Source organism: Ranitomeya imitator, chromosome 9 (genome assembly GCF_032444005.1).
Source record: "Ranitomeya imitator isolate aRanImi1 chromosome 9, aRanImi1.pri, whole genome shotgun sequence".
In the NCBI taxonomy this organism is placed as follows: Eukaryota; Metazoa; Chordata; class Amphibia; order Anura; family Dendrobatidae; genus Ranitomeya; species Ranitomeya imitator.
In genome coordinates this window covers 89,444,996-89,467,845 of record NC_091290.1, presented here as the reverse complement: position 1 = coordinate 89,467,845, position 22,850 = coordinate 89,444,996, and the positions used below count along the sequence as shown (strand labels likewise).

Genomic DNA, 22,850 nt, shown 5'->3' with positions numbered 1-22,850 from the left:
AGCAGATCAGGTTATGTGTATTTGTGTAATGAGGAGGGTGCGGCATATGGATACAAGAACCTTTATCAAGGTGTGCAGAATTATTAGATAGCTTCTTTTCCCTAAGGCAAAATGGGAGAAAAAAGATTTAACTGACTCTAAAAAGTAAAAAATTGTTACAAGTCTTACAGAGGGATGCAGCATTCTTGAAAATATTAAGATATAGGTGTATAATCAAAGAACCATCAAACATTTTCTTGCAAATAATCATCAGGATCTCAAAAAAACATGTTGAGGGAAAAAACACACACATTAACCCCTTTACCCCCAAGGGTGGTTTGCACGTTAATGACCAGGCCAATTTTTACAATTCTGACCACTGTCCCTTTATGAGGTTATAACTCCGAAACGCTTCAACGGATCTTAGCGATTCTGAGATTGTTTTCTTGTAACATATTGTACTTCATGATAGTGCTAAAATTTCTTCGATATAACTTGCGTTTATTTGTGAAAAAAACGGAAATTTGGCGAAAATTTTGAAAATTTCACAATTTTCCAACTTTGAATTTTTATTCTGTTAAACCAGAGAGTTATGTGACACAATATAGTTAATAAATAACATTTCCCACATGTCTACTTTACATCAGCACAATTTTTGAAACAAACTTTTTTTTTTCAAGGAAGTTATAAGGGTTAAAATTTGACCAGCAATTTCTCATTTTTACAACCAAATTTACAAAACCATTTTTTTTAGGGACCACCTCACATTTGAAGTCATTTTGAAGGGTCTATATGGCAGAAAATACCCAAAAGCGACACCATTCTAAAAACTGCACCCCTCAAGGTGCTCAAAACCACATTCAAGAAGTTTATTAACCCTTCAGGTGATTCACAGCAGCAGAAGCAACATGGAAGGAAAAAATTAACATTTTACTTTTTAGTCACAAAAATGATCTTTCAGCAATAATCTTTTTAATTTCCCAAGGGTAAAAAGAGAAAATGGACCTCAAAAGTTGTTGTCCAATTTATCCTGAGTACGCTGATACCCCATATGTGGGGGGGGACCACTTTTTGGGCGCATGGCAGGGCTCAGAAGGAAAGGAGCGCCGTTTGACTTTTTCAAGCTAAATTTGGCTGGAATTGAGATCGGACGCCATGTCGCGTTTGGCGACCCCCTGATGTGCCTAAACAGTGGAAACCCCCCACAAGTGACCCTATTTTGGAAACTAGACCCCCTAAGGAACTTATCTAGATGTGTCATGAGCACTTTTATCCCCCAAGTTATTCACAAAAGTTTATAACGCCCGGGCGTGAAAAAAAAAATTCCTATTTTTTCCACAAACATGATCGTTTAGTCCCCAATTTTTTATTTTCTCAAGGGTAAAAGGAGAAATTGGACCCCAAAAGTTGTTGTCCAATTTGTCCTGAGTACGCTGATACCCCATATGTGGGGGGGGACCACTGTGTGGGCGCATGGCAGGGCTCAGAAGGAAAGGAGCGCCGTTTGACTTTTTCAAGCTAAATTTGGCTGGAATTGAGATCGGACGCCATGTCGCGTTTGGCGACCCCCTGATGTGCCTAAACAGTGGAAACCCCCCACAAATGACCCCATTTTGGAAACTAGACCCCCTAAGGAACTTATCTAGATGTGTCATGAGCACTTTTATCCCCCAAGTGCTTCACGAAAGTTTATAACGCCCGGGCGTGAAAAAAAAAAATCCTATTTTTTCCACAAACATGATCGTTTAGTCCCCAATTTTTTATTTTCTCAAGGGTAAAAGGAGAAATTGGACCCCAAAAGTTGTTGTCCAATTTGTCCTGAGTACGCTGATACCCCATATGTGGGGGGGGACCACTGTTTGGGCGCATGGCAGGGCTCAGAAGGAAAGGAGCGCCGTTTGACTTTTTCAAGCTAAATTTGGCTGGAATTGAGATCGGACGCCATGTCGCGTTTGGCGACCCCCTGATGTGCCTAAACAGTGGAAACCCCCCACAAATGACCCCATTTTGGAAACTAGACCCCCTAAGGAACTTATCTAGATGTGTCATGAGCACTTTTATCCCCCAAGTGCTTCACGAAAGTTTATAACGCCCGGGCGTGAAAAAAAAAATTCCTATTTTTTCCACAAACATGATCGTTTAGTCCCCAATTTTTTATTTTCTCAAGGGTAAAAGGAGAAATTGGACCCCAAAAGTTGTTGTCCAATTTGTCCTGAGTACGCTGATACCCCATATGTGGGGGGGGACCACTGTGTGGGCGCATGGCAGGGCTCAGAAGGAAAGGAGCGCCGTTTGACTTTTTCAAGCTAAATTTGGCTGGAATTGAGATCGGACGCCATGTCGCGTTTGGCGACCCCCTGATGTGCCTAAACAGTGGAAACCCCCCACAAATGACCCCATTTTGGAAACTAGACCCCCTAAGGAACTTATCTAGATGTGTCATGAGCACTTTTATCCCCCAAGTGCTTCACGAAAGTTTATAACGCCCGGGCGTGAAAAAAAAAAATCCTATTTTTTCCACAAACATGATCGTTTAGTCCCCAATTTTTTATTTTCTCAAGGGTAAAAGGAGAAATTGGACCCCAAAAGTTGTTGTCCAATTTGTCCTGAGTACGCTGATACCCCATATGTGGGGGGGGACCACTGTTTGGGCGCATGGCAGGGCTCAGAAGGAAAGGAGCGCCGTTTGACTTTTTCAAGCTAAATTTGGCTGGAATTGAGATCGGACGCCATGTCGCGTTTGGCGACCCCCTGATGTGCCTAAACAGTGGAAACCCCCCACAAATGACCCCATTTTGGAAACTAGACCCCCTAAGGAACTTATCTAGATGTGTCATGAGCACTTTTATCCCCCAAGTGCTTCACGAAAGTTTATAACGCCCGGGCGTGAAAAAAAAAATTCCTATTTTTTCCACAAACATGATCGTTTAGTCCCCAATTTTTTATTTTCTCAAGGGTAAAAGGAGAAATTGGACCCCAAAAGTTGTTGTCCAATTTGTCCTGAGTACGCTGATACCCCATATGTGGGGGGGACCACTGTTTGGGCGCATGGCAGGGCTCAGAAGGAAAGGAGCGCCGTTTGACTTTTTCAAGCTAACTTTGGCTGGAATTGAGATCGGACGCCATGTCGCGTTTGGCGACCCCCTGATGTGCCTAAACAGTGGAAACCCCCCACAAGTGACCCCATTTTGGAAACTAGACCCCCTAAGGAACTTATCTAGATGTGTCATGAGCACTTTTATCCCCCAAGTGCTTCACGAAAGTTTATAACGCCCTGGCGTGAAAAAAAAAATTCCTATTTTTTTCCACAAACATGATCGTTTAGTCCCCAATTTTTTATTTTCTCAAGGGTAAAAGGAGAAATTGGACCCCAAAAGTTGTTGTCCAATTTGTCCTGAGTACGCTGATACCCCATATGTGGGGGGGGACCACTGTTTGGGCGCATGGCAGGGCTCAGAAGGAAAGGAGCGCCGTTTGACTTTTTCAAGCTAACTTTGGCTGGAATTGAGATCGGACGCCATGTCGCGTTTGGCGACCCCCTGATGTGCCTAAACAGTGGAAACCCCCCACAAGTGACCCCATTTTGGAAACTAGACCCCCTAAGGAACTTATCTAGATGTGTCATGAGCACTTTTATCCCCCAAGTGCTTCACGAAAGTTTATAACGCCCTGGCGTGAAAAAAAAAATTCCTATTTTTTTCCACAAACATGATCGTTTAGTCCCCAATTTTTTATTTTCTCAAGGGTAAAAGGAGAAATTGGACCCCAAAAGTTGTTGTCCAATTTGTCCTGAGTACGCTGATACCCCATATTTGGGGGGAACCACTGTTTGGGCGCATGGCAGGGCTCAGAAGGAAAGGAGCGCCGTTTGACTTTTTCAAGCTAACTTTGGCTGGAATTGAGATCGGACGCCATGTCGCGTTTGGAGAGCCCATGATGTGCCTAAACAGTGGAAACCCCCCACAAGTGACCCCATTTTGGAAACTAGACCCTCTAAGGAACTTATCTAGTTGTGTGGTGAGAATTTTGAACCCCCACGTGCTTCACTAAAGTATATAATGCCCAGGCGTGAAAATAAAAAATCCTATTTTTTCCTACAAAAATGATATTTTAGTCCCCAATTTTTAATTTTCCCAAGGGTACCAGGAGAAATTGGACCCCAAAAGTTGTTGTCCAATTTGTCCTGAGTACGCTGATACCCCATATGTGGGGAGGAACTACTGTTTGGGCACACGTTGGGGCTCGAAAGGGAAGTAGTGACGTTTTGGAATGCAGACTTTGATGGAATGTTCTGCTGGCATCATGTTCCATTTGCAGAGCCCCTGATGTGACTAAACAGTAGAAACCCCCCACAAGTGACCCCATTTTGGAAACTGTACCCCCTAAGGAACTTATCTAGTTGTGTGGTGAGAATTTTGAACCCCCACGTGCTTCACTAAACTTTATAATGCCCAGGTGTGAAAATAAAAAATCCTATTTTTTCCCACAAAAATGATATTTTAGTCCCCAATTTTTAATTTTCCCAAGGGTACCAGGAGAAATTGGACCCCCAAAGTTGTTGTCCAATTTGTCCTGAGTACGCTGATACCCCATATGTGGGGAGGAACTACTGTTTGGGCACACGTTGGGGCTCGAAAGGGAAGTAGTGACGTTTTGGAATGCAGACTTTGATGGAATGTTCTGCTGGCATCATGTTCCATTTGCAGAGCCCCTGATGTGACTAAACAGTAGAAACCCCCCACAAGTGACCCCATTTTGGAAACTGTACCCCCTAAGGAACTTATCTAGTTGTGTGGTGAGAAATTTGAACCCCCACGTGCTTCACTAAAGTTTATAATGCCCAGGCGTGAAAATAAAAAATCCTATTTTTTCCCACAAAAATGATATTTTAGTCCCCAATTTTTAATTTTCCCAAAGGTAACAGGAGAAATTGGACATCAAAAGTTGTTGTCCAAATTGTCCTGATTACGCTGGTACGCCATATGTGGGAAAAAACTGTTTAGGCACACGTTGGGGCTCGAAAGGGAAGTTGTGACGTTTTGGAATGCAGAAATTGTCTGCGGTCGTCATGTTCCGTTTGCAGAGCCCCTGATGTGCCTAAACAGTAAAAAAAACCCACAAGTGACATCATTTTGGAACCTAGACCCCCCCCAAGGAACTTATCTAGATGTGCCCCCTTTTTGGAACTAATGTACGCTTTCTTGTAAAGTAAATTAGTAGTGCATGGAGGAGTGGTACAATCTGAAGCAATCCTTCATACACAGGCCAGGTTTTTCGGGGCAGGTGTCGCATTGATAAATGGTGTCCTTGCGTATTCCCCTTTTGTAACACACTCGGCACCTTTTTTGCGGCTTACCTTTTCTGCCGGTTGGCGGGACCACCCCCGGAAAATGCTGGCCTGGTACGATACGAGCACCTTCAGTTCCGGAAGTACTGGGGCCCTCTCCTTCCGGAGTACCAAATATCAGGGCCTTAACCACTACCTCCTGGAACTGAAGGTACGACGTATCGGTGTGGCGTGCACATCGTAACAGCAGGAAAGCGTTGAGCATTGCCATTTGTACGATGTGGACGGCCAACTTTTTGTACCACACCTTGGCCTTTCTCAAAGCACTGTATGGTTGGAGGAGTTGATCAGAGAGATCAACCCCCCCCATGCTTTTGTTGTAGCCCAGTACACAGTCCGGTTTGCAGACCTGTGTAGAGGTACCCCGTACAGTGCTGAGGGCTCTGCCATCACCATGTATGGTGGTCAAGAGAAGGACATCCCTCTTGTCCTTGTACTTGACCACCAGCAGGTGGTCGCTACATTGGGCCTTGCTCTCACCTTTTCTGAGCATCTGCCGAAGTAGCGTCTTTGGGAGGCCTCTCTGATTTTTGCGCACAGTACCGCAGGCTGCGGTACCTCGCGCAGAGAGGGATTTGTAGAGTGGGATGCTGGTATAAAAGTTATCAGTATAGAGGTGATAACCTTTATCCAGCAGTGGGTGCACCAAATCCCACACGATCTTCCCACTCACTCCCAGGACAGGAGGACACTCAGGGGGTTCAATCCTGCTGTCCTTCCCTTCATACACTCTAAACCTGTGGATGTACCCTGAGGCACTCTCACACAGCTTGTAGAGTTTGATTCCGTACCTGGCCCTTTTGTTGGGCAGGTATTGACGGAATCCGAGCCGCCCCTTAAAATGGACCAAGGACTCATCCACGCAGATGTCCCTTTTGGGCACGTACACTTCAGAAAACTTTTTGTTGAAGTGTTCGATGACCGGCCGAACTTTGAACAGACGGTCAAAGTTGGGGTCATCTCGTGCGGGACACTGTGCATTATCGGAATAATGCAGGAATTTATGGATGGCCTCAAAACGTCTCCGAACCATGGCCATTCGGAATACTGGAGTGTTATATAAAACATCTACACTCCAATATTGCCGCATTTCTGGCTTCTTCACGATCCCCATGTGGAGGACCAGGCCCCAAAACTGCATCATTTCAACTGCGTCTACAGGAGACCAGTTGGAAAATGATGTACCGGGGTTTTGCTCCAAAAATTGACGAGCATACAAATTAGTTTGCTCCACCATGAGGTTAATAAAATCCTCAGAGAAAAAGACTTTGAAAAAGTCTGTTTCTGTGAGGCCCGTGGTGTCAAACTTGATTCCTGATTCTGCCACAAAATCAGGAATCAGTGGCTCGTAATTTTCGGGGGGCGAGGTCCATGTGGGTTCCGCAGTGGGGAGCGCTGGTTCAGGAGTGGTGGGGGCTGCCTCATCTTCTGTCCTGGGGCGTCTGCGTGGTGGTTCCGCAGGACCCGAGGAGGAAGAGGAGGAGGAGGAGGAAGAGGAGGAGGAGGAGGAAGAGGATGAAGAATCAGAAAAGTGAAGAAAAGTGGGATCCTCTCCCTCGCTATCAGTGTCGGAGGCAAGGAAAGCATATGCCTCCTCCAATGAATAGCGCTGTTGGGACGAACGGGACGAGCGGGACATTTTTGTGTGAATATGGTGATTGGGTGCACTTTATTGATAACTGTATGTGTATGTGTGGGGGGATAGTGATTTGTGCAAACTTATCTGAAAAGAAAATGCTAAAAGGAGAAGAAAAACCTGTAAAAAAAAAAAAAAAGGCAGGCACAAACTCTGATAAGAGAACTGCGTCACTTATCAAAGTTTGGCGGCTGCGGGATGTGTGTACGGAGGTTGCGCAAAAAGGCTGAAGGGAAAAAAGCGAGCGCGAGAGTTGATCGGTGAACTGCGTCACCAATCAACGCTCGGCGGCTGTTAAATGGGCGCACGGAAGGAGGTGCAAAGGGGGGTAAAAAGAGGGGGAAGGGAGATGGGGGTGGAAGTGGGGATTGGGCAGGGATCAGTGATCAAAACGTACGGTTGTAGTCAGGTGGCGCAAAAGGGGGGTGAAAAAAAAAAAAGGAAAACGGCAGGCACAAACTCTGATAAGTGAACTGCGTCACTTATCAAACTTTGGCGGCTGCGGAATGTGTGTACGGAGTTGGCGCAACGGGGGTGAGGGAAAAAAAGCGAGCGCGAGCGTTGATCGGTGAACTGCGTCACCAATCAACGTTCGGCGGCTGTTAAATGGGCGCACGGAAGGAGGTGCAAAGGGGGGTAAAAAGAGGGGGAAGGGAGATGGGGGTGGAAGTGGGGATTGGGCAGGGATCAGTGATCAAAACGTACGGTTGTAGTCAGGTGGCGCAAAAGGGGGGTGAAAAAAAAAAAAGGAAAACGGCAGGCACAAACTCTGATAAGTGAACTGCGTCACTTATCAAACTTTGGCGGCTGCGGAATGTGTGTACGGAGTTGGCGCAACGGGGGTGAGGGAAAAAAAGCGAGCGCGAGCGTTGATCGGTGAACTGCGTCACCAATCAACGTTCGGCGGCTGTTAAATGGGCGCACGGAAGGAGGTGCAAAGGGGGGTAAAAAGAGGGGGAAGGGAGATGGGGGTGGAAGTGGGGATTGGGCAGGGATCAGTGATCAAAACGTACGGTTGTAGTCAGGTGGCGCAAAAGGGGGGTGAAAAAAAAAAAAAGGGAAAACGGCAGGCACAAACTCTGATAAGTGAACTGCGTCACTTATCAAACTTCGGCGGCTGCGGAATGTGTGTACGGAGTTGGCGCAACGGGGGTGAGGGAAAAAAGCGAGCGCGAGCGTTGATCGGTGAACTACGTCACCAATCAACGTTCGGCGGCTGTTAAATGGGCGCACGGAAGGAGGTGCAAAGGGGGGTAAAAAGAGGGGGAAGGGAGATGGGGGTGGAAGTGGGGATTGGGCAGGGATCAGTGATCAAAACGTACGGTTGTAGTCAGGTGGCGCAAAAGGGGGGTGAAAAAAAAAAAAGGAAAACGGCAGGCACAAACTCTGATAAGTGAACTGCGTCACTTATCAAACTTTGGCGGCTGCGGAATGTGTGTACGGAGTTGGCGCAACGGGGGCGAGGGAAAAAAAGCGAGCGCGAGCGTTGATCGGTGAACTGCGTCACCAATCAACGCTCGGCGGCTACTAAATGTGCGCACGGAGGCGGCACAAATGGGGGTGGAGGGGGTAAAAAGAGGGGGAAGGGGGGATTGGGGTGGATGAACGGGGATTGGGGTGGATGAACGGGGATTGGGGTGGATGAACGGGGATTGGGCAGGGATCAGGGATAAAACTTACGTTTAGTTGTCTTCTTTCTTTAGCAGGGATTGTGGTGCTACAGGCTGCTGTGGCACCACAATACCCAGCACGGCAGGGAGATCCAGGCACAAAATCCAGCAGGGAGATCCAGCAGTATGACCGCTCTGTAGGAATCCTCAGCTAGAATGAGGACCCTGCAGAGCGGTCATACACAGGTCAGGCAGGTGACACAGACAGGTCACAGAGCGGTCATGCTGCTGCTGTGACCTGTCATTGGTGGGATCGACCATAACATCGATCCCACCAATCAGAGCTTTCCTGGTGACCTGGCTGTGACCTGCCTAGGATCGGATCTGTTCGCGCCATCCTAGGCAGGTCACAGCCAGGTCACCTGCAGGGCACAGAGCGGTCACAGAGTGATCGCCGCTGCGCCCTGTGATTGGCGCGATCGACGATGACATCGATCGCGCCAATCGGCTCCTGCAGGCCCTGCTGGGCCTGCACTGTGTCCTATCCTAGGATCGGTGCTATTAGAGCACCGATCCACGCAGGTTCCGGCAGGGCACAGCGCGGTAATACCGCGCGGTGCCCTGCGATTGGCGCGATCGATGCGATCGGCGATCGCGCCAATCCGGGCTGTTCTTGCCGGTGCCTGGCGTTGCCAGGCACCGGACCTAGGATCGAGTACATCGGTACTCGATCCTAGCCTGTGACCTCATTGTTTCAGCCGCTCCGATTGGCTGAAACAATGAGAATGGCTGTGATTGGCTGTTCAGAATTGAACAGCCAATCACAGCGATCGAGAGGGCGGGTGGGCGGCGACAATGCCCTGGATGCCGAGGCCATCTCCCCCCAGGTGAGATGGCGTCGGAATTTTAATGCGATCACCGCGACTTAAGTCGCGGTATCGCATTAAAGGGCAGGACGTACTATCCCGTCAAGGGTCAGATAGGCCCAGGGCACCTCGACGGGATAGTACGTCCAAGGTCACAGAGGGGTTAATGTTGAGGAGAGCCATCAGATCAAATACTTAATTAACCTCAAGACAAAAGATTGAGAGAAATGACCCATAAAGTGTATTATTTCACCTTACATAAGCTTGCTCAGATCAAAGTGTGACACTAAAGATGGCTGCCATTTGCTGTTTCAACACACACTATGCTCTGGTATCCAAGATGATGCCCACTCTGATGACCTCATGGATCCGGCCACGATGATGCCCACCCTGTTGACCTCATGGACCAACCCAGCCTGATGACTTCATGGATTTGCCCATGGACTACCTCATTGCCCAACCCACTAACCAATGGAATACATCCGATCACTCCATTTTAGCGCTAACCGAGCCCCCTTATAGGGGTTATATAAATCTATGTTCGGGTTAAATAAGTGTCTTGGAGCTGAGCCTTAGTTTGATCAAGAAGAGCTTACATCCGACTGTGTGTGTCTGATGTTATTTTCTTTAGTGCATGCACTTGATCAATATTCATTAAGCCAGGAGTAGGCAACTAGTGAACATTTCTTATTGTTCAACCTAACATTTTCTGCCAAAAATGTGAAAAGAATCAAACGTGAAGTGACCAGGAAGCCATTCTCCTCCAGTGCTGTCATATTACTAAACTGCAACCTCACTGGAGGCCCAGAAGTACAAGACATTCAGTGCTCAGAGACATGGTCAAGGTAAGGGAGGCTGAAACCCGACCACCACTGAGCAAGACACAGAAGTGCAAGGTGTTCACTGCTCAGAGACATGACCGAGGTGAGGGAGGCTGAACCCGACCACCACTGAACAAGACACAGAAGTGCAAAGTGCTCAGAGACATGGCCAAGGTAAGGGAGGCTGAACCCGACCACCGCTCATCAAGACACAGAAGTAAAAGGTGTTCATTGCTCAGAGACATGTCCGAGGTAAGGGCGGCTGAACCCGACCACTACTGAGCAAGACACAGAAGTGCAAGGTGTTCAGTGCTAAGACATGGCTGAGGTAAGGGAGGCTGAACCCGACCACCACTTATCAAAACACCAAAGTACAAGGTGTTCATTGCTCAGAGACATGGCCGATATAAGGAAGGCTGAAACCTGACCACCACTGAGCAAGACACAGAAGTACAAGGTACTCAGTGCTCCGAGACATGGTCAAGGTGAGGAAGGCTGAAATCCGGCCATCACTGAGCAAGACACAGAGTGTACAAGGTGTTCAGTGCTCAGAATCATGGCAGAGGTAAGGGAGGCTGAAACCTGACCACCACTGATCAAGACACAGAAGTACAAGATGTTCAGTGCTCAGAGACATGACCGAGGTAAGGAAGGCTGAACCTGACCACTACTGAGCAAGACACAGAAGTGCAAGGTGTTCAGTGCTAAGACATGGCTGAGGTAAGGGAGGCTGAACCCGACCACCACTTATCAAAACACCAAAGTACAAGGTGTTCATTGCTCAGAGACATGGCCGATATAAGGAAGGCTGAAACCTGACCACCACTGAGCAAGACACAGAAGTACAAGGTACTCAGTGCTCCGAGACATGGTCAAGGTGAGGAAGGCTGAAATCCGGCCATCACTGAGCAAGACACAGAGTGTACAAGGTGTTCAGTGCTCAGAATCATGGCAGAGGTAAGGGAGGCTGAAACCTGACCACCACTGATCAAGACACAGAAGTACAAGATGTTCAGTGCTCAGAGACATGACCGAGGTAAGGAAGGCTGAACCTGACCACTACTGAGCAAGACACAGAAGTGCAAGGTGCTCAGAGACATGGTCGAGGTGAGGAAGGCTGAAATTCGGCCATCACTGAGCAAGACACAGAAGTACAAGGTGTTCAGTAATCAGAGACATGGCCGAGGTAAGGGAGGCTGAAAACCGACCACCGCTGATCAAGACAAAGAAGTACAAGGTGTTCAGTGCTTAGAGACATGGCTGAGGTGAGGAAGGCTGAAACTTGACCACGACTGAGCAAGACACAGAATGTGAAATGTCAAGACTGGGCCAAGAAATGTCTGAAGACAGATTGCTCTAAGGTATTATGGACTGATGAGATGAGAGTCACTAAATAGATCAGATGGAAGAGCCTGGGGCTCTTTGAGTAAGGACACAGAGCTCCACTCTGACTCAGATGTCAGCAAGATGGAGGTGGGGTACTGCTAAGGGCTGGTATTATTACAGATGAACTAGTCAGGTATTTTTGGGTTGAAGATGGACTTAAAATCAACTCTAAAACCTAATATGAAAGAAGATTGCCGCGCCTGGAGGCAGATTGCAGCGTGACTGCTAAAATAGAAATAATGAGTCTTAATTCCTATCAGATAGTCCAACCACTCAGTTGCCCCACTAAATGACAGCTTGCAATATTGATACTGAAAAAGAATGACCACTTGTGCATGGTTCCTGGTGTGGGCACTTACATTAACAAGCTGGGAAGCGCAAGATGTGGTCCTGTGGAGGATGATCGGGCTTGAGTGGTCCTTTGCTGCACAATGTTCAATTGGGTCAGATGCTGGGGAGCGTCCTCCCGAAGCGGAAAAACCCCGTAGAAATGCTAGCAGGCACAGCAGTTAGCCTCGGCTGATGGAACCGCTGTGGAATAGCGTGGTGAGCGGGGGCGTGGCTGAATGGTGACGTCACCTGTCCATGAGTGACGGCCGTGTGTAGGGGCCAATCCCGACACATTTCGAGGGAACCGTCCCTCTTTCTCAAGGTATGGCTCCTACAATGCCGTTGTCCATTTATACCTGTATACCTTACCGCTCAATCTGGCTGCAATTGTGCATTGTGCTGATATTCTCTGGACTAAGTTAATGTGATATTTTCACCCCAATCCTGCATACCTGTAATCCTCCATTGTGAAATGGGTGTAATGGATATGGTGGACCTTATATGAACAAACTTTTTTATATGTATATATATATACCTACATAAATCTATCTAATATATAATTGCCTAGAATACTACTTCCTGCAATTTGTGCCAACTTCCTGTCCGGAGCTAATGTCCGGAGCTAATGTCCGGAGCTAATGTCCGGAGATAAGTGACGTCAACAGTGTCCAGTGTCTGATTGGTTGCCGCCTGCTGCGAGCGACCAATCAGAAACGTGCCGTACTGTGACACACTCCGCCCGCCATTTTGGTGTGATTTTTGAATTTTTACCTCACAGCAAGTTTCTACTGCGTGGACGCGGGCCCAGTGACGTTGCTCTTCAAGCTCCTGCCGAATTTTGTCAAAAAAATGATAATACCATTTACTAAAACTATATATATTTAGTTGTGAAGTGGTTCAGTGACATTTTCACACCAATTTTGAACTTTTGTTTGGTGTTTTCTCCATATACTGCCTATTATTTTTGTTCTTTCTTACTATTATTTATTAATTGTATTATTCTTACATTTGAATAAATAAAGTATATATGGATTCTAGACTCCCGATTCTTTAGAATCGGGCTGCCATCTAGTGAATATATAAATTGCTTTCTATTGTCCCCTACTGTATTGAATGAAAACTTGATATATCTACTACCGTAAAAATTAATCTTTATTGAAAAATATACATAAACATGTGCATAAAAAGAAACCTTTTTATAAAAATATAAAAATTATTTTATATAAATATACCTAATAAAATCATGAAATAGAACTGCATACCCTCTAAGGACTTGTAAAGTTTGAAATTAATTGGCAATTTTTACAATTTTAATAGATATTAATGCAATCTACTTAGGGAGAGAGGGACAGGAAGTCGGTTTTATTAGGTATATTAATATAAAATAATTTTTAGATTTCTCCTCGCAACACGCCGGGATTGGCCCCTACACACGGCTGTCACTCATGGACAGGTGACGTCACCTTTCAGCCACGCCCCCGCTCACCACGCTATTCCACAGCGGTTCCATCAACCGAGGCTAACTGCTGTGCCTGCTAGCATTTCTACGGGGTTTTTCTGCTTCAGGAGGACGCTCCCCAACATCTGACCCAATTGAACTTTGTGCAGCAAACGACCACTTAAGCCCAATCATCCTCCACAGGACCACATCTTGCGCTTCCCAGCTTGTTAATGTAAGTGCCCGTACCAGGAACCATGTGCAAGTGGTCATTCTTTTTCAAGCTGTCATTTAGTGGGGCACCTGACTGTTTGGTTGGACTGACTGATAGGGCTTAAGACTCATTTTCCCTATTTTAGCAGTCACGCTGCAATCTGCCTCCAAGAGCGGCAATCTTCTTTCATATTTGATTTATTCACTGCTCTGTAGGCAGCCTCACACACTATATCTGCCAGATTGGCTGCTGCTTTAGTTCTAGGCACATTTTGAGTAGCTCCATTGTGATTCATTGGTTCAGTATTTGCAACTCTAGAACCTACTTCCAGTAACTAGAAGACACTTTCTTCAAGCAGTGGTACAGGAAAACTCTGCGTCTTTCAAGAAAACCATTATTTTTATGCAGCACAATGCTTCATCACAGAAGTCTCAACCGCTCATCTGCCAGTAAAGGCCTTAAAGATTAAATAATAATGACATGGCCCCTTCCTTACCTGACCTAATCCCTACTTGCAGATCTTTCTGAAACAAGAGATTTATGATGAAGAAAAACAGTCAACTCTGTTATGAAAAGAAGGACCGCTATATTGGTCACTGATGTATTGTTTCAAAAATGTATTTTTGTACATTTTGAGTTGTTCGGTTATAATAATCACTTTCACAGATGTAAATAAACAATTGAGATGGAAAATTTACATTTATCATTTATTTGACAGCAAAGGCTTTAAAGATGAACAAATAATCTAATGGAATATTTATAGTATAACTGAAATTTGATTCCAGACTTCACTTTTCTGTTAATCACTGAACTAATACTTCATAGAATCATAGAAATGTAGAGTTAAAAGGGACCTCTTGGGTCATCTGGTCCAACCCCCTGCTCAAAGCAGGATTCACTAAATCATCCCAGACAGATGTCTGTCCAGCCTCTGTTTGAAGACTTCCATGTGTGACACCCCAGGTTCCTGGTTGTCACAGTGGCACTGCTTTCCTCATGAGGAGAGTGATGTCACGCTTGGAAGCAAGGGAGGATCTTCTCTATCAGGTACACACAAGCATACGACATGTTCCCAGTCCAGGCCACAAGGGGGATCTCTGATCCAGCATGTGGGTGGCTACCATATATATATATTCTTGTCTGGAGGGAAAGTCAGCCAGTCTGAGAGAGAGTTTCTGTCAGAGAGACAGAGGAGAAGGGAGCAGAGGTGACGTGCAGCCACGAGAAGTGCTGCAGCTCCTAGGGAAAGAGAAAGATGAACGGATTGTAGAGAGCATGTTGGAGAAGTGAAGCGCAGGAGAATGAGAACTGGGGAGGACAGCTGTTACTGTGCTACCTCCCTACAGAGTGCAGACACTGGTAGCCGGAAGACCGAGGTTGTGAGTGACTCTAAGACTCACAGCAGAAACCGGCAGGAGAGCTGAACTACATGTCACCTGTCCGCCCTAACACCTGGAGACACAATGGTGCATAGAGTCTGGGTCTTGATAGAGACCCTGTAAAAAGGCTAGAGCCACCTGTCATAAAGGTTAGTGTCCCACCTTTAAGGAGGACAAAAAGAACAGTGAGGACCTTGACAGAAGCCACAGGCAGCAAGGGACTTCACCACAGCGCTAGTAGGAAGGCTTCTAACTACACCTGGTAAAGGGGACACTGAACTCGCTTCCAAGCTGGCCGTATCCTGCCTGTACCTACGATCTGGTGCCCCGAACTGTGGCTGCTTGACATCTTCAGTAAACCAGGTAAAGACACTGCAAACCTGTGTCCTCTGTTTCTTTCTACACTACCCACCATCTTCATCTACACACCAGGAGCCCTGGGGACCCATCTTCACCTCTGGAAAGTTATACTATCTTAGCTGCCATAACATCACCCCAGTTGACCCCTTTAATCAGTGTCGGTCACCTCTGACCGAGAACCACAGGTGGCGTCATGAACACAAACTTTATTCAAAACCCCTTTAAAGACATTCCCTTTTACTTGGGTGCCCAGGGCCACGGACAAGGTCACCGCCACCGTGACATCCTTCTTACGTACCGGACCCGGTACCGAGTACCCCTAGGCCCTGGCAGGCGACTCACATGGAAGGAAAACTCGTCACCTCTTGTGGCAGCCTGTTCCACTCATTGATCACCCTAACTGTCAAAAAAGTTTTGTCTAATATCTAAACTGTGTCTCCTCCCATTCAGTTTCATTCCATTGCTTCTAGTCTTTCCTTGTGCAAATGAGAATAAATATGATCATTCTACAATGTGACAGCCCTTGGGATATCTGTAGACAGCTATTCAGTCTCCTCTCAGTCTTCTTTTTTGCAAGCTAAACCTTCCCAAATCCTGAAACCGTTCCTCATAGGGCATGGTTTGCAGCCAGTCACTATTCTGGTCGCTTTTCTCTGATATTGCTCCAGTTTGTTGATGTCTTTTTTTAAAATGTGGTGCCCAAAACTGGACACAATATTCCAGATGAGGTCTGGCCAAAAAGGTGTAGAGGGCAATAATGACTTTGCGTGATCTAGACTGTATGCTTCTCTTAATACATCCCAGAATTGCAGTTGCCTTTTTTGCTTCTGCATCACACTGTTGACTCATGTTCAGTTTATGATCTATTAGTATACACAAGTCTTTTTCACATGTGTTGTTGCTTAGCCCTATTCCTCCCATTCTGTATATGCTTATTTCATTTATATTGCCCAGATATAGTACTTTGCATTTTTCCCTGTTAAAAACCATTCTGTTAGTTGCTGCCCACTGCTCCAGTTTATTTATATCTTCTCTCTCTTCTCTAGTATTAGCTATCCCTTCTAGCTTTGTGTCATCAGCAAATTTAATCAGTGTACCCTCAATTCCTTCATCTCAATAGTTGATAAAGATGTTGAACAATACAGGGCTCAGGACAGAACCCTGTGGTACCCCACTAGAGACATTCTTCCAAATGGATGTGCAGCCATTTGCGACCATTTTTTGAGTACGATCACTAAGCTAGTTATGAATCCACCTAACAGTTGCCTTATCCATTCCATACTTAGTCATTTTTCAATAAGGATGGTGTGAGATACTTTGTCAAATGCTTTGCTGAAGTCAAGATATACTATATCTACAGCATTTCCCTGATCCAACCAATCAGTGATTCTGTCATTGAAGGAAATTAAGTTAGTCTGACATGACTTATTAGTTATAAACCCATGCTGACTCTGGTTAATCACTTCATTCTTATCCTGGTACTTACACACATGTTATTTAATAATTTGTTCAAAGCTCTTTCCTGGTAAAGAAGTCAGACTCTCCGGCCTATAGTTTCCTTCATCCACCTTCTTCCCCTTTTGAATATAGGAACAACATTTGCTCTTATCCAGTCTTCTGGGACTTCTCCTGTTCTCCAAGAATTTTCAAAGATTATGGAGAGTGGTTCAAAAATTTATTCTGCTATCTCTTTCAGTACTCTGGGGTGTAATTCATCTGAACCTGGAGACTTAAATACATTTATGTTAGCTAAGTGTTTCCTCACTATCTTTCTGTTTATAGATATCCTGAATTCTTCAATTCCTTTAATAGGACAGTGAAGATCAGTTGATGTTACATTTTCCTTTCTGAGAGAAAACAGATGCAAAATAGGAAATTAAAAGTTCATCATTCTCAACATCCTTTCTTACCATTTCATCATTTTCATACTGTAAAAATCCTATAACATCTTTGACTTTTCTTTTCCTTTTGACATATCCCCAAAATCCTTTTTCATTGTCAGCTTCAGTAATCCGATTCGTGCCCTGCAGGTTCTGCAGACAGCATTATATTCTTCTTTAGATATGCCTCCCTCTTTCCCTTTGGTTTCCTTAAATGCTTCGTATTCTTCTTTCTTTTTGGAATTGTTAACGATTGTGCTTTGAGAATCTAATTTTCCAAGATTTCACATCCTTCCTGGACATTTTTGTCCTTAAAGATATCCAGCCATTGGAACCCTCCGATTCTCTTTATGAGTCCCTTAAAATCTGCCTTTCTGAAATCTAACCTTGAAGTCCTAGTCTTCACAGCTCTTCCTCCTTTAGTTATCCAAAATTCTAAAATGGTAGCAGATCCCTTTGTTTTCTCTCCTACCTTTTGGCAGATGAAGTTGTCAGCAAGAGAGGATAAGAACTTGCTTGACCTGTTAGTTTCACCTGAGAGAGATTCCCAACAAATGTCTGGATAGTTGAAATCTCCCATGACCACTATGTCACATGTTTTGGAGAACTTGGCTATTTGATGCATAAAGAGTTCATCCATATCTTCAGCTTGCACAGGCGGCCTGTAGTAAATGCCTACAATGGTGTCCTTTCCGTTGTTCTCTCCTTGTATTCTTACCCAAACAATTTCCCCAGAACTCCCAATCTCGGAAGCTACAATCTCTGTGCAGATATACAAAATTTCTAACATACAATGCGACACCTCCTCCTCGTTTATCATGTCTGTTTCTTGCAAATAAGTTGTATCCTTCTAGCCTTGTATTCCAATCATGTGTATCGTCCCACCAAGTTTCAGTGATCCCAATGATATCATATTTCTTCCCCTGTGTTAGTAGTTCCAATTATCCTTGTTTGTTGCCCATGCTTTGTGCATTTGTATAGAAACATTTTAGTTTGTGATTGGTTTCTCTTCTTCTAATATTTTTATTATTTAGATTTTTTTTGTCTTTGTTCTTCCTTTCCACGTCTAATAGCAGAATTCTCAATAGTATTTGCCAGGTGTATGGCTTTTTCTGGCCTTTTGCTTCCCTTTCCACATTGTTCTAGTTTAAATCTCTCCTGATAAATGTAGCAAGGCGACTTCCAAATACATGTTTTCCAGTCTTCATAAGGTGCACCCCATCTCTAGCAAGCAGTCCATCGTATAGGTAATTCACTCCATGATCCAGAAATCCAAATCCTTACTGATGGCACCATCGAAGTAGCCAGTAGTTCACCTGCAGAATCTTATTTCACCTCCTTGTTCCATGGCCATCAACTGAGAGGATGGAAGAGAAGACCACCTGCGCTCCCAGTTCTTTCACTTGCTTACCTAAGTTTTCAAAGTCACTGTAGATGGTTTTCAGGTCCTTTCTTGGGGTGTCCCCACATGTATTAGCAGGAATGAGTGGTCGTATGTAGTTCTGAAGAGTCCTGATATCCTGTCAGACACATCTTTAATTTGTTCACCTGGAAGACAGCACATTTCTCTTGAGGTTATATCTGGTTTGCAGATAGTGGCCTCTGTTCCTCTCTAAAATAATGTACCGTATTTTCTGGCGTATAAGACGACTGGGCGTATAAGTCACCCCCAACTTTTCCATATAAAATATGGAATTTGGGATATGCCCGCCGTATAAGACGGGGGTCATCTTATACGCCCAGTCATTTTATACGGCGTGTGGTTCCCAGGGTCTGGAGGAGAGGAGACTCTCCTTCAGGCCCTGGGATCCATATTCATGTAAAAAATAAAGAATAAAAATAAAAAACATGGATATACTCACCCGCGGACGGGCCCTGGCTCACAGCGCTGGTAGCGTCTCCCTCCGTTCCTTAGAATGCGGTGAGTGAGAGAATAATGCAGCCCCTACAAAGAATATAATGCAGCCCCCCACAGAATATAATGTAGCCCCCTCATAAAGTATAATGCATTCCCCCTCATAGGGTATAATGCAGCCCCCTCCACCTCTATCATTGTTCTCCCTCTCCACCCCTATCATTGTCCTCATCACCACATCCATCATTGCCTTCTCACCCACCACCCCTATCATTGCACTTTCCATCACCTCCATCATTGCTTCCTCCCCCACAACTCCCATCGTTGCCCATTCCACCACCTCAATCATTGCCTCCTCCCCCACCACCATTGTCCTTTCCACCACTACCAACATTGTCTTTTTCACTACAACCATCATTGCTTTCTCCCCATCACCCCATCATAGTCCATTTCAACACCTCCATCATTGCCTCCCCTCACAACCATCAATGCCTTCTCCCCCACCACCCCATCACCGCCTATACCACCATTTCCATCATTGCCCATTTCAACACCTCCATCATTACCTACAACCACCATCCCATCATTGTCCTTTCCAACACAACCATCATTGCTTTCTCCCCCACCACTCCATCATTGCCCATTTAAATACCTCCATCATTGCCTCCCCCCACAACTATGATCGCCTTCTCACCCACCACCCCATCAATGCCCATTTCAACACCACCATCATTGCCTCCCCTACCACCCCATCGTCCTTTCCACCACCATCAACATTACCTTCTCCTTCACTACCTCCATCACTGCTCTCTCCATCACCCACATCATTGCCAATAATCAGTACACACATCTCCAATATACACAAACAACACCACACACAGCACCACTCTTTCACACACACACACACACAAAGCACCGCACTGCACCACATACACACACATGCACACAAACACACAGCACCACTCACCTCTCTGAACATCCCCTGCAACCGCAGCACATCCCGGCAGCATTTTCATCGCCGGCAACCTTCTGTATGAAACAGTCGCACGCTGAATTATGACGTCATCCAGCCACGCTGTGTCACACAGGAAGAGAAGGGCAGCGAGCAGTATGGCATCGGATCCCTGCAGCTCCGCTCCGCTGCCAAGCTGCAGGGATTGTTGCCTGCCCGCTGATTGCCCTCAGGCTTAGCCGCCCTGCAGGGGCCCACCTCTGGGGCCCCGATGCAGCTGCACGGGCTTTATACGGGCAGTGTTAACCTCAGCCTGTGACTAACACTATTAAAGTGAAATGAATGTTCACTCCTCTCCACGACCATGGGGGCATGGAGAAGAGTGAATATTAATTTCTCTTTAGCAGAAGGGACAGGTTCCTGTCTCCAGCCGCTGCTCCGCTGGCACTGGGCAGGCCCCCTTGACTCAGGGGCCCCATAGCTACTGGATGTGTCACTATCTGCGACACACCACTGGCTGGGGGCTCTGGAGCAGTGGGGGCCCTACTGTTATTGTCTAAAGATGATTTATGGGAGGTAATCACTACAGACAGACCCAATGATAATAATCAGACATGGGATGAGAAAAACAGACAAGCAAAAGCTACTATCAGCTTATTAGTGGAGGATGATCAGTCCATCCACATAAGGAATGAGAATACAGCAAAGGGAATGAGAGAAGCATTGAGAAAGCTACATGAAAGATCTAGCTTAAATCACAAACTATTCCTGCTAGGAAAACTTTACAAGATGAGATTAAGTGCAAGGAAAGACATGCAGGCGCACACAAACTCCATGATGGAGGTGGTAACATAGCTGAGATCAGTCGGAGAAGACAATAAGGAAAGCCATATACCAGCAATATTATTGTGCAGTTTACCAGATTCATACGCTGCTCTGATGAATGCACTAGAGACAATACCTGAAGCAGACATTACACTAGAATTTGTAAAGACCAGACTTATGGATGAATATCATAGAAGGAAAGAGCAAACAAATGATTCAATTGAAAGGGATAGTGAAAATGCTCTTAACCCTTGTCAGGCTGCATAATTTTACAACCTTAACAGGCTGCATAGGTACAATTGTACCTTCACATATACCTCCACTGTGGGAAGACTTTACTTGGTTTCAGAAACTAAAGTTCATTCAGCTACAAATGTTATGCTGATATCTATTGTTCAGTGTTGTTACTGGTCACTTATGTTGCTGTCAATTAAGTTAATTCAAACTGGGAGTGGCTTCTACTTGTCTTCCTGCCTCCCTCCTCTCATTAGCCATTTTGCTGTTCATCTCATTGCTGTGAGCACACATTTCTAGGCTTGTGAAGTCTTCAATTTCTTGGAAACGAAGGTAGGAAAGTCTCACAGCATCTAACAGCCAGTTATACCTTTATTCTCATTATGTGGGGACAGAACAGTCAAATTGTCTTTCAGCCTGGACTTGGCTTACATATATTTTGTATGAAACTTATCACTATAGGTATAATTTTTATACGAAAAATGGATAATAATTAGTATCTACATATTGTTTTACGATGTTTTATTTATATTCAGCACAAAATACGAAGCCAAAATTCATCTAGCAAGTCATCATGAGTGATAGTAATGCTGGATCTAGTTTCCGCCATAATCCAAGAAAACGTGTTTGCAGGTTAGTATAATTTTGTGAAAAGCCAATAATGTAGTATTTCGGAAAATTATTTATTTTACATTTTTTCATATTTACAGAGTTACGTCTGACGAAATAATGCGAATGCTAGAAGAATCTGATTCTGAGCATGAGGATGAACCATATGTTCCATCTGATGATGAAAACTATGTACCACAAGTGGATGTTACTGAAGAAGATTCAGACATTGAACAAGAAATGGTCATAGAGCATGAAAATGAATACGAATCAGACGAAAGTGTTGAGGATGATTCTGTGCCTCAAAGTGCAGGCGACATTTGGACTGCTAAGGATGAAACTCAATGGTGCAGTAATCCACTGCCAAATGCACAAACAAAATCTCGTAATGTCCTACGACAAAGAGGTGGCCCTGCAGCAATCAGCAACCTATATACAGCAAAAGAGCTATTCAAGTCCATCATGACTCCCGAGATGTGTGACATCATATTACGGGAAACGAATCGAAAGGCCAAGAGAGTTTGTGATGCTTACAACAACGAACTGGTACAACGTTTTCCTGATTCTTCCAAACGGCCACCACAAAAAACATTCAAGCAATTTACTGACACTGAACTTCATGCATTTTTGGGCATACTGATTGCTGCTGGTGTGCACAGAGCCAACAAAGAGAATCTGGAGGAAATGTGGAATGTTGCTGCTCTGCCTCTTATACGTGCAGCCATGTCTCGTGACCGCTTCAAGATGATACTCAGATTTATCAGGTTTGACAACGAAAATACACGTGCAGAACGTGTGCAAACAGATAAAGCTGCACCAATACGGGACATCTGGACAATGCTGAACAGTAATCTGGAGAGAGCCTACAAGCCATATCATTGTATCACCGTCGACGAGCAATTATTTCCATTTAGAGGTCATACTAAATTTACCCAGTATATACCTTCAAAACCAGCTAAATATGGCATAAAGATTTTCTGGGCTTGTGACTCATCAAATGCCTACCCTTTACAAGGTCAGCTCTACACTGGGAAACCAACTGATGGTCCTCGACAAGTAAACATTGGAGAACGAACAGTATTGGACCTAGTGAGCTCGTATAAAGGCTCTGGAAGAAATGTCACCACCG

At 45.2% G+C, this 22,850-nt stretch overlaps 1 protein-coding gene across 1 annotated transcript in view; it reads right to left on the bottom strand.

Annotated features, from left to right (window-relative positions):
- Nucleotides 1-22,850, bottom strand: part of KIAA1549L (KIAA1549 like) — a 738,873-nt gene that overhangs the window by 407,219 nt on the left and 308,804 nt on the right. The window lies entirely within an intron of this gene.